The sequence below is a fragment of the Quercus robur genome, chromosome 3 (genome assembly GCF_932294415.1).
Source record: "Quercus robur chromosome 3, dhQueRobu3.1, whole genome shotgun sequence".
In the NCBI taxonomy this organism is placed as follows: domain Eukaryota; kingdom Viridiplantae; phylum Streptophyta; class Magnoliopsida; order Fagales; family Fagaceae; genus Quercus; species Quercus robur.
This window is the reverse complement of record NC_065536.1, coordinates 29,408,543-29,419,571: the sequence shown is the minus strand read 5'-3', so window position 1 is coordinate 29,419,571 and position 11,029 is coordinate 29,408,543. Positions and strand designations below refer to the sequence as shown.

Sequence of the window (11,029 nt, the reverse complement as noted above, 5' to 3'; positions counted from 1 at the left end):
ACCTTAAGTATTTTGCTGTGCTAGTAACATCTTACTGAGCACAATTTTTATGATTTGCACACAAGTTTTCACGATTGGCGAGTAACAGTGGCGAGATGGTTATTTATGCCTTTCTCCTAGGATTTTTTTAGTCCTTACAATAAAAAAAAATGTGACTTCAAAATCAAGAGCATTTGATTAAAAACCATAAACAACTCACACAATATAAGCACCACATAGCACAAACTAGCAAAGTGCAAAAAAATAAAGCTCATCAAAGCTAAACAAGGTACACAGTCATGAAATGCAAATTTCATAGGCCAACCTCAATTATACCTATTGAAGATGTATAATACAATATTTTTTTTCTAATTTTCTATATATATATATATATATATATATTTATATTAAAAAAAAACTAAAAACAAAAAAAAACAAACCTAGAATGTAATGAATGAATGTTATGCAAATGCAAACTTAAAGAAAAATAATTTGTTCACAAAGGATAGAAAGAATTAACACGAGGACCATGTCGGACAGAGTCACTGAGGCCGAGTCTTTTGCATCTAGATCAATTTAGATGCAAACTTGAAGTTGGAATTCCTATTTGAATTAACCCTAATTTCAGCTCCAGTATTGGTATAAAGGTTAAGAATCTTTACCAACTCATGAATAAGTACCACAGGATCTTGTGCTTTTGACACAGACACTTTTTGTTTGGAAGCTTGTTTTAAAGCTTGTAACTTAAAGCAATTTGGTCTAGCATGCCTAGTTCCACCACAAAAGTGACAAAACCACTAAGGTTTGTGGTTTTTCTTGCTTCCAGATTGATTGGGATTCTTAGGTTTAGACTCATTCAGATCTACCTAGTTTTTCTAGAAGCTGGAACTACATCCTTATGTACCTTAACTTCAGAAAGAGTTGGATGAACAATAAAAATGATGTAGCAGGTACAAACTTAGAAGGATTCACTACAGTAGTAGATCCACTCTTAACAAACCCTAAACCTATCTTATCAGAAATAGAATTTTGAACATGTAACATCTGATCTAGTTTAGAGGTAGAAATTCTATCTATTTGTTCTCTAGCAATAGATAATTCTAATTCTAAACTTTTAACCTTTTCAAGCAAAGTCATGTTCTCAATCTTAACAAAGTTCAAGAGTTCATTAGCATCAAACAACTTTAGCAGCAGATTCTTCTTTTCTTGTTCAAGAGTGTTTATCTTTTTTAACCCAAACTCAACACTCATAGCATCTTTAGCTACTATCTTGCAAAGCTTGTTGTAAGCTTCTTGCAAATCTGCATTCTCAAATAGTTTCCCATTAGAAGGGTTCTTATCAGTAGTCTCTATTTGACTTATTACAATAGTAGCAGTGAAAGCCATGAAGTTTCCTTTTTGATTACTTTCAAACTCACGATTAGAAACTTCATTATCACTTAGAGTAACAGCCATGGCTTTACCTTATGATCATAAGAACGTTGGACACTTAGATTTCAAATGACCATAACCCTGACAACCATAACACTATTGTCCTAAAGAACTATTGGAAGATTGACCTTCTTTATCTTTTGATTTTTTAGCATTGTTGTTTTTGGCAGTGTTATTCTTCTTCACATTCTTAGTATCAACCTTGTTTCTATTTCTTGCCCTCCTATTATTATTTCTCAGAAAATTTCTAAAGTTCTTAGTAAGATAAGCAATCTCAGTAGATGAGAGTTCATCATCAACAGATTTTAAGACCATCGATTTGAATCTATTAGTTTTTGGTAAGTCAGATTCATAGGATTGAAGAGATCCTACGAGTTCATCTACAAGGATAGAATCAACATCTTTACTTTCAGTTATGACAGTCACTTTAGGTCTAAAATCCTCAGTCTACGATCTAAGAATTTTCCTAACAATTTTTGGTTGATCATATACTTCACCCAAATTAAAAGCATAATTGACAATATCATTCAACTTAGCATAGAATTCATCAAAAGATTCATCATCAGCCATTCTAATACTTTCAAATCTAGAGGTCAACCGCTGCAATTTATTGATTTTTACTGCCTTAGTGCCTTCATGCACTATTTGCAAGATGTTTCAAGTAGTGTGAGCAATCTCCACATTTGAGATCCTCTTAAATTCTTCCATGGAAACAGCATTGAATATTGCATTCATAGCCTTACTATTAAAGCTTGCTGCTTCCTTTTAGGCAGTAGTCTATTCACCAATAGCAGTGGTTGGTCTTTTGCAACCATTTTCAACAGACAACCACACTCTCTCATCAACGAATTTCAAAAAGGCTTTCATCCTAACCTTCCAGTAAGCATAGTTATTTCCATCAAAGTGTGGGGGAATCATAAGAGAGTGACCGTGTTCCATGACAGCAGGGGTCAAGGATCAACTCTAGGTTAAGAAATCGAAGAACAAAAGCTAAACTGCTCTGATACCACTTGTTTGTTAGTTTAGACCCCTTTAACAGATTGTTTAACCTAATTTATTAACCAAGTGATTACTTAGATTAATTTTCAGATCTAGGTTAAACACAAATAAATCATATCATGCAAAGATGCAGAAAAGTAAATAATATCATGATATGATGACCAAGGAAAACCGATGAAATGAGTCGTTTCAAGGTAAAAACCTGGGGAGGATTTGACCTAACTATCCTCACGGTAAAGTAAATCCACTATAAGAGAATTGAAGTTTTTACAATCAGATTTGACTCTAAATCTATTGCTACCTCATGTAGTAACTTACTGACACGACCACGTGCAAGCTCTGAATTTATGGACCCCTTCTCTTCTAAGATTTACACCAACACAAGCTGCCTTGCTTGTGACTTTGATATCTCACTCAAAGGTTTTAGATTACTTTCAGTAATGATCTTGATGCAGCAACTATGTTCTACCAACACTTGATTGTAGTTTTGACTCCAATAGATTCTTGTGTAGTTAAAAGGTACAAAACCTCTCAGATCTCACAAAGAGTAACACACAAGTCTTCTCAAAAGTCTTCAAAATGTAGCTAAGGTTTCCCTTTTATATGTGGAGAAGTTTAAATGAAACTCTAAATGTTTTCGCGGGCTTGGGCCTGTTTAAAATTCTGCAAAAAAAAAAAAGGGTAGAGGGTTTTAGATGGTATAAAAGCAGAAATTCGTTTAGGGATATCATGTCCCCTTTATGGACAGACACCCAACTTGACATATAACTTATGATTGTCCTCTAAGTGTTTGGAACAAGTTGCCCAAGAGCAATATTGAAGGAAGAGAGGCGACATTATGAATGGATGGATTGGAAAGTGAAGGCCACACGAAAAAGCACCTTCATAGAAGTAGACCTTGCCATGGGAAAAAGCACAAGCCTTCTCATTTGGACGAGGTAAGCGAGCGACGATGCCACATCAGAATCGAAACCTTTTTCATATGGATTTTAGTTGTTTCGTTTTTAAACAGCAAGACTCAAAAAGGGCATGAAAAGGGGTGGAAGAAGAAGACAAAGAAGGATTTAAGTGTTGCTAAAGCTTTAACATAGCAGTATCTGTTAGGTTCTAAAGATTCAGAATTAAATATTTAGAATCATTGTTGTATTGTGTTGGCAAACCAAGAACAAAACATAACTAGTCTAGATGTTTAGGCAATGCTTAAATAAGGTTGTTTCAAGTTTTGAAGTCCAGTTGATTGTAGAAAAGAAAACTAAAGTTCTGCCTTTCACGACTGATCAAGAATTAGGCTCGACCGATCGAAAATCGTAGGCACAGTTTTCTGCAGAATTTTTAAACAAGCCCAAAGCCCGCGAAAACGTTTAGGGTTTCATTTAAACTTCTCCACATATAAAAGAAAAACCCTAGCCACGTTTTGAGTGTGCAGAAGAAGACTTGTGTGTCACTCTTTGTGAGATTTGAGAGGTACCTTCTAACTACACAAGAATCTACTGGAGCCAAAACTACAATCAAGCATTGGTAGAACATAGTTGCTGCATTAAGATAAACAAGTGAAAGTGATCTAAAACCTTTGAGTGGGATCTCAAAGTCACAAGCAAGGCAGCTTGTGTTGCTGTAAATCCAAGAAGAGAATAAGTCCTTTGATTCAGAGCTTGCATGTGGTCGTGTTAGTAAGTTACTACTGGAGGTAGCATTAGATTTAGGGTTAAATCTTTTGTAAGAACTTCAATTCTCTTATAGTGGATTTGATTTACCTTAAGGATAGCTAGATCAAATCCTTCTCAGGTTTTTACCTTGAAATGGTTAGTTTCATTGGTTTTCCTAGGTCATCATATCGTGGTGTTATTTACTTTTCCACATCATTGCATGATATGATTTATTTTTGTTTAACCTAGATCTGAATAATTAATCTAAGTAATCACTTGGTTAATATATTAGGTCAAAACAATATTTTTATGGGGTCTAAACAAACATAGGAGTGTGATGACTCCTTGATCGTCGGTATCCTTGGTTGTCAATCCATCCCGCAAGGATGAGAATTAGGTGCTCGTAGGCATTCTTGGTTGTCGATCCATCCCATTGGGATGAGGATTAGGTGCCCATCAGCTTCCTTTTATAGTGTTTAGCCATGAGGTCTTGCTGAAGCGTTGGCACTTGTCGTATGCTTTTACATAGGATTAGGCATCCTTCTGCATGGTAAGCCAATGGTACCTTGCTCGTATGAGCTTATGGACCAACAATTGCACCCTCAAGTGGTTTCCACACACCCTTTCATGGACTTCCCTCGTGATGTAGTCTGCTTTATTGGGGGTCAAACACCTTAGGTATGGTCGGGAGAAACCTCTCCCATCAAGGTAGTCCTCTGGAAGCGTCCCATTCTTAAGGTAGAAGGTGATTGGAATTGTCCAACCAATACCTGCTGGTATCACTTGTTTTTCCAGTTCCTTAGTGGCGACCGATAGTCATGTGTTCGGTAGATGCGGCCTTAGCCAATCGATCAAAATGTTCTTTTTCTTCCCTTGGGAATTGTCCAAATTTTGTTGCTAAATTTTGATTTGTCCATCTCTTGACAAGGCTAAGGTACTTCTTCATTTGCTCTCCCTTGGTTTCGTAGTCTTCGTTGATATGCTTGATGACAACTTGGGAGTCGTTATGGATGACGACTGATGAGGCTCCAGCTGCTTTGGCTAAGTAGAGTCCCGTTAGTACAAATGCATACTCAACTTCATTATTTGTCATCGGGAACTGGAGTCAGATGGCACATTCTATGACGTCCCCTTCAAAAGATTGTAGGACTACTCCAATCCCTCTAGCATGTCTGTTGGATGATCCGTCCGTTCAAACCTTCCATGGGGCTACCCCCACAGCCTTTCACCTTGTTCGTCATAAATTCTGTGACGAAGTCAAGTAATGCTTGGGCTGAGGGGTTTGTTTGTTTGGACTACTATGGTGTGTGCTTCGAAGTATGGGCTAAGCTTGCAGATTGATGTGATTAGAGCGAAGGCTAACTTCTCCATAGGGGATATCTTTCTTCCGCTCCCCTAAGCGCTCAACTGATGTAGCATACGAGTAATTGCACACGATCCTCCTTTTGGATGAGAGCTGAACTAACAACCGTGAGGGATACGACCAAGTAGAGGGAAAGCTCTTCATCAAGTTTGGATGGACTGAGGAGTGGTGGAGATGTGAGGTATGCCTTCAATTCCTTAAATGCTCTTTGGCATTCGTCGATCCACTCAAATGCTTTAATCTTGGTCATCCCTTTCTTGGTGATCATCCATCGGGGGACGGTTGTTGTTGTGTTCATTGTTGCCCTATTCGTTATTTTGATGGTTCAGATGCTATTTGTTCCATTGGCCCAACTTTTGTTCTAGCTCATGATTCTATTAGATGAGTCGTTTAACTGCCGTGGCGAGGGTTTGCACTTGCCTCTCCAAGGTGTTGGGCGGGTTTTCGATCTCTTGGTTGATGGTAGCCATTGATCGTCTGGACCATGCAACTCTTTGTCTTAGGAGTGGTGATATGGCTGATCACTCAATTCCTACAGACGGCGCGAACTGATAATACACAAAAATCGCCAATGAGTTGATCGTCCACACACGTGCCAATGGGTGCACCTAAAGAACAAGAGAAGAACCAATCAAAGGGCACCGGTAGGGTACCGGCCAAAGACCCTTCGAAGGTTAAGTCAATGATAGAAGAATCTCCAAGAACTCAAGAGTGCAAAAGCTTGGGAGAATTTACATACCTTAAGGAAGAGGAGGCCTAGTGCTTATATAGTGGTGTAGAGCTAACCAAGATCCCATGAATGTAGGGTTTTTCCTTGTAGAGAAGATTTGGAGTTAAGACCCTGAGATCTTGAGCTTTTCTTCCCATATAGGGAAGACACGAGCGTGGAGTATGGCCTTTGGGTGTGTAGTGCAAGTTATTTCCATATAAGAATGCATGAGTGGAGAATACGTAAAGGTTTGTGGGACCCAGTTACTCAACTGTTGGTATGACCATCTGTCTATCGGTATCACCATCTATCCGTCGGTATCACCATCTATCCATCGGTATGAATACAGAGGATAAGATGTGACCATCTGTCGGGTACATATGCAACCATCCGTTCGGCATATATGTGGAGCAATGATTTGCAAAGACTTCAAGGAAGTCAAATGAAGAGTTCATCCCGATGGGTCTGTAGTTGGCAAGTCCCACTAAAAGAGGCACAAACCTTGATGGGTCAGTGGCGGAGTATTCCATCCTGATTGGTCAAAGTGCTCAAAGGACTTTATTGGACGAAAATACCCTTATTAGTGTACAAGTTGGTTTGTTGATTGGACGAGTATAGTGGATCGTAAGCCAAAAGTGTCTCATCAATTTAGTCGAGTTAGTGTATGGATGTTCTGGGTGATGAGTAGCGTACCTGACGACCCCTTGATACATAATAACCATCAAGGCAAAGCATGTCAGGCGATGTCAAGGAAGGTACCTGACGATCGCTAGGTCCCTAACGACCCATTGGTACTTGATGACCCATTGATATGTGACAATCGTCAAGGCGGAGCGTGCCGCGCGGTGTTAGGGAAGGTACTTGATGTCCGTTGGGTACCTGATGACTTATTGATACCTGATGACTGTCAAGGCGGAATGTGTCACGCGGTGTCAGGGAAGGTACCTAACGACCATTGGGTCCCTGACGACCCCTTACTACCTGACGACCTATTGATACAAGATGACCATCAGGGTGGAACATGTCGCGTGGTGTTTGGGAAGGTACTTGACGACCATTGGGTACCTGACAACCTCTTGGTACCTGACGACCCATTGATATGTGACAACTGTCAGGGTAGAGCGTGTCGTGCAATGCCAGGGAAGGTACCTGATGACCGCTGGGTCCCTAACAACCTCTTGGTACTTGATGACCCATTGATACATGACGACCTTCAGAGGGGAACATATCACGTGGTGTTAGGGAAGGTACCTGACGACCCCTTGGTTCTTGTCGACCAATTGATACGTGACAACCATCAGGGCAGAACGTGTCGCGTGGTGTTAAGAAAGGTACTTGATAACCGCTGGGTACTTGACGACCCCTTGATACCTGACGACCTATTGATACATGATGACCGTCAAGGCGGAACGTGTCGCTTGGTGTCAGGGAAGGTACCTGATGACCATTGGGTACCTGATGACCTATTGATACATGACGAACATCAGGGCAATGCGCGTCATGCGGTGTCAGGGAAGGTACCTAACGACCACTAGGTCCCTAAAGACCCCTTGGTACCTGACGACCCATTGATATATGACGATTGTCGGGGGGGGGGGGGGGGGAACGTGTTGCATGGTGTCAAGGAAGGTACCAGATGACCGCTGGGTACTTTATGACCCCTTGTTACTGACGACCAATTGATATGTGACGACTGTCAAGGTGGAGCATGTCGCATCTTGTTAGGGAAGGTATCTGATGATCGTTGGGTACCTGACAATCCCATGGTACCTAACGACCAATTGATACGTGATGACCGTTAGGGCAAAGAGTGTCGCGCAGTGTTAAGGGAAGGTAACTGACGACCGCTGGATACTTGACAACCCCTTGGTACCTAACAGCCCATTGATACGTGACAACCATTAGGGTGGAGCGTGTTGTGCAATATTGGGGAAGGTACCTAACAACTGCTGGGTACTTAACGACCCATTGATAAATGATGACTGTCAGGGCGAATTGCATCACGCGATGTCATGCTCCCTTTGCGACCGACAATACTTTTGGTGACCGAAGATCCTTTTGGTAAGCTCGTGATGCTTTTGGTGACTGAAGACTCTAGGGTGTTGGAAAAAATTTTGCTACTGGTGAAAATATTCCCTATCAATGACCAAATATCAATATTCATGTCATCAATCAATTGTTTATTTGAAGTTTTTGTAGATTAAAATAATTCATAAAAGATGAGTTTATGGATTGAATGGCAAATAACATCTAATTGACATGAAAATTGGCATGCATGTTAAGAACATATAGAACATGTAATTTAACGGTGAAATATTTAAAATTTGAATTCAATAACAAGTTATTGGATGGTGTAATATTGTTTAGAGTTGTACTATATGTAACTTGAACCCAACCCATATATAAAATATTAAGACCTCCTTTATTAGCTAATAGAATGTGTTGTTTATTTGTCTAATAATATAAAAAAAGTTCAAGTGATTTTTTTTTTTTTTTTTGAAAATTTATCATTTCTTCAAATGCTGTGTATTCTATTGACATGTTTTAGTCATAGTTGTCAAAAAGAAAGAGAAATGCTACCAATAAGCCAATGGATTCATTTACAAAATCAATTATAATTTTATAACCACAACTTAACCATTCCAATGATTCATGTTTTATACTTGTGCATATGTTAATAATGACATACTTAACTTAGTGTCCATTTAGATAAACCTAATGTCCATCTGGTATATCTTGTTTTTCATTTTTTTTTTTTAAATAGGATTGATTAAAAATAGAAAAGAAAAGAAAAACTATATATAATAAAAAGTGACATTTAAAAAGTCGAAAACTACTATGATTGACAAACCTAGTATGCAGAGGACAGGTACAAATGCTGTGAAGGCAATAATTGATGATGTAATTGCGGAGAAGCTTGATGTAGAAAAACAAATTTCTAGTTCAAAGATCACATTCCGCATAGCAGATTTGGGATGTTCAGTTGGGCTAAATACCTTCATTGCTATGCAAAATATAATAGATGCTATGCAACAAAAGTACCAATCCCAAGGCTTTGCATCTCATATGCCTGAATTTCAAGTGTTCTTCAATGATCATACATCCAATGATTTTAATACCCTCTTTGCCTCTCTCCCACCAAAAAGGCCATACTTTGAAACTGGAGTGCCAGGGTCTTTCCATGGTTAGCTATTCCCTGATCTCTCTCTCGATTTTGTGCATTCATCTTATGCACTCCAATGGCTCTCTAAGGTGCCAGAAGAACTTCTAAATAAGAACTCTGCTGCATGGAACAAGGGGAGGGTTCACCATGCAAGTGCCCCAGACGAAGTAGCTCAAGCTTATACAGCCCAATTTGCTAAGGACATAACAACCTTTTTAGATGGTAGGGCTGAAGAGCTTGTTGTGGGTGGACTAATGGTGCTTATTATGCTAGGAATTCAAAATGGGATTCCTCATTCTAGTTCAGCAACAGGATTGAAGTTTGATTTCCTGGGACACTGCCTCATGGATATGGCAAAGGAGGTAAGCTAGCAATCAACTATTACTTTTTGCACTATAAGCTTTTTCAAGTCAAACATATCACTACAAGTAAATTTATTGAACTTACACTAAATGTTGTCAGGGGTGAAAAAGTCTTCCTTTCCGACAAATGAGATTTATGTTGGGTTGGGGGCCTAAACCGAAACTTGACGATGGGCTCGATGCACGGCCTAAAGACTATCGGTGAAGATCCAAAGAATTCACTGTATTTTACACCTTGGGCTTAGGTTGAAACTGACAAGAATGGCCCACAAACAATCCCTACAGCAGACATGTCAGCATGATTAAAAAGTATATTGCAAGAAATAGCCCAGCAGTGAAATGTTTCTGCAAAAAGTAGCCCAGCGGTAAAATGCTTCTACAAAAAATGACCCAGCGGTAAACTAAGACCAAACAGAATAAACTTACAACTGTTAGCTATTTCACAAATTAAGGTAAGTATCTACATTTTCAAACTCATCATCCGTTAGCTCTGGAGAAGAGTCTTCTAATACAATAATATGAGGAAAAAACTCTATAGTAACGATTACATCATAACCTTCAATAGTAAATGAATACGTAAATATCATGGGTTCCATTATAACGAATAATGAGAAAAACTTAGTGTGAGATGAAGGGAGAGAGAGATTTCAGCTAGCACAGCAAAATCATTATGGTGTCATGGCATGCTCGTGGATATAGTATATGCAGTGAGTAGAGAGAGTCATTTGTGAGTAGTATGAGTAATGAGTGAGAGTGTATAGTAAAGTTGTTGGGACTTTCTGTTGGGGGTAGCTAAGTGTTTTTAAGTGGAAGTATGAGGGGTGTTTTTGAGCTAGGAGCTGGGGAACTCAGTTTCTATGCTTGAAGTTGAGAGCTCAGTGACTCAGAACTTTGCTAGAGTTTTGAGAAGACTAAACAAAGAAGTTAATGAAGAGTTCCTCTCTATGGGTGTCTTTCTTAGTCCCCCCAGAAGTATTAATGGAAAGTTCCATTTATAGTTGGGTTTTAGGGGGTGATTAGCAAATAATATTTGCTAAATCTTCCTCAATCTTCATAAAATCCTTAGAGAATCGTTCCTAGGATTTTAGCTAAGAGTGGTAAGCTAAACTTTTAGAAGGTTCTTGCTCTTTTGGGTAATAACAGCTGGGATTCTGACTTAACATTGAATGCTGATTGGCCTTAGTTGATGGGATTAAAGCATGCTTTAGGCTAATGATCTAGGTTATGCTGCTGCTAGAATTAGAGCTCCCTAGGACAGATTATATCACCCCAAGCCAGGTGTCAATCTTGGAGCCCTTGCTGGGAACTCTGCTGGGATCCCCTTGGTGCCCTCCAAACCACATTTCCCTAAGTTTCCCTATTTGAGGTTCATGTGCT

At 39.2% G+C, this 11,029-nt stretch overlaps 1 pseudogene; it reads left to right on the top strand.

Moving 5' to 3' along the window:
* The first annotated feature begins 8,965 nt into the window (after nucleotides 1–8,965).
* Nucleotides 8,966–10,679, top strand: LOC126719490 (loganic acid O-methyltransferase-like; annotated as a pseudogene).
* Nucleotides 10,680–11,029: the final 350 nt, after the last annotated feature.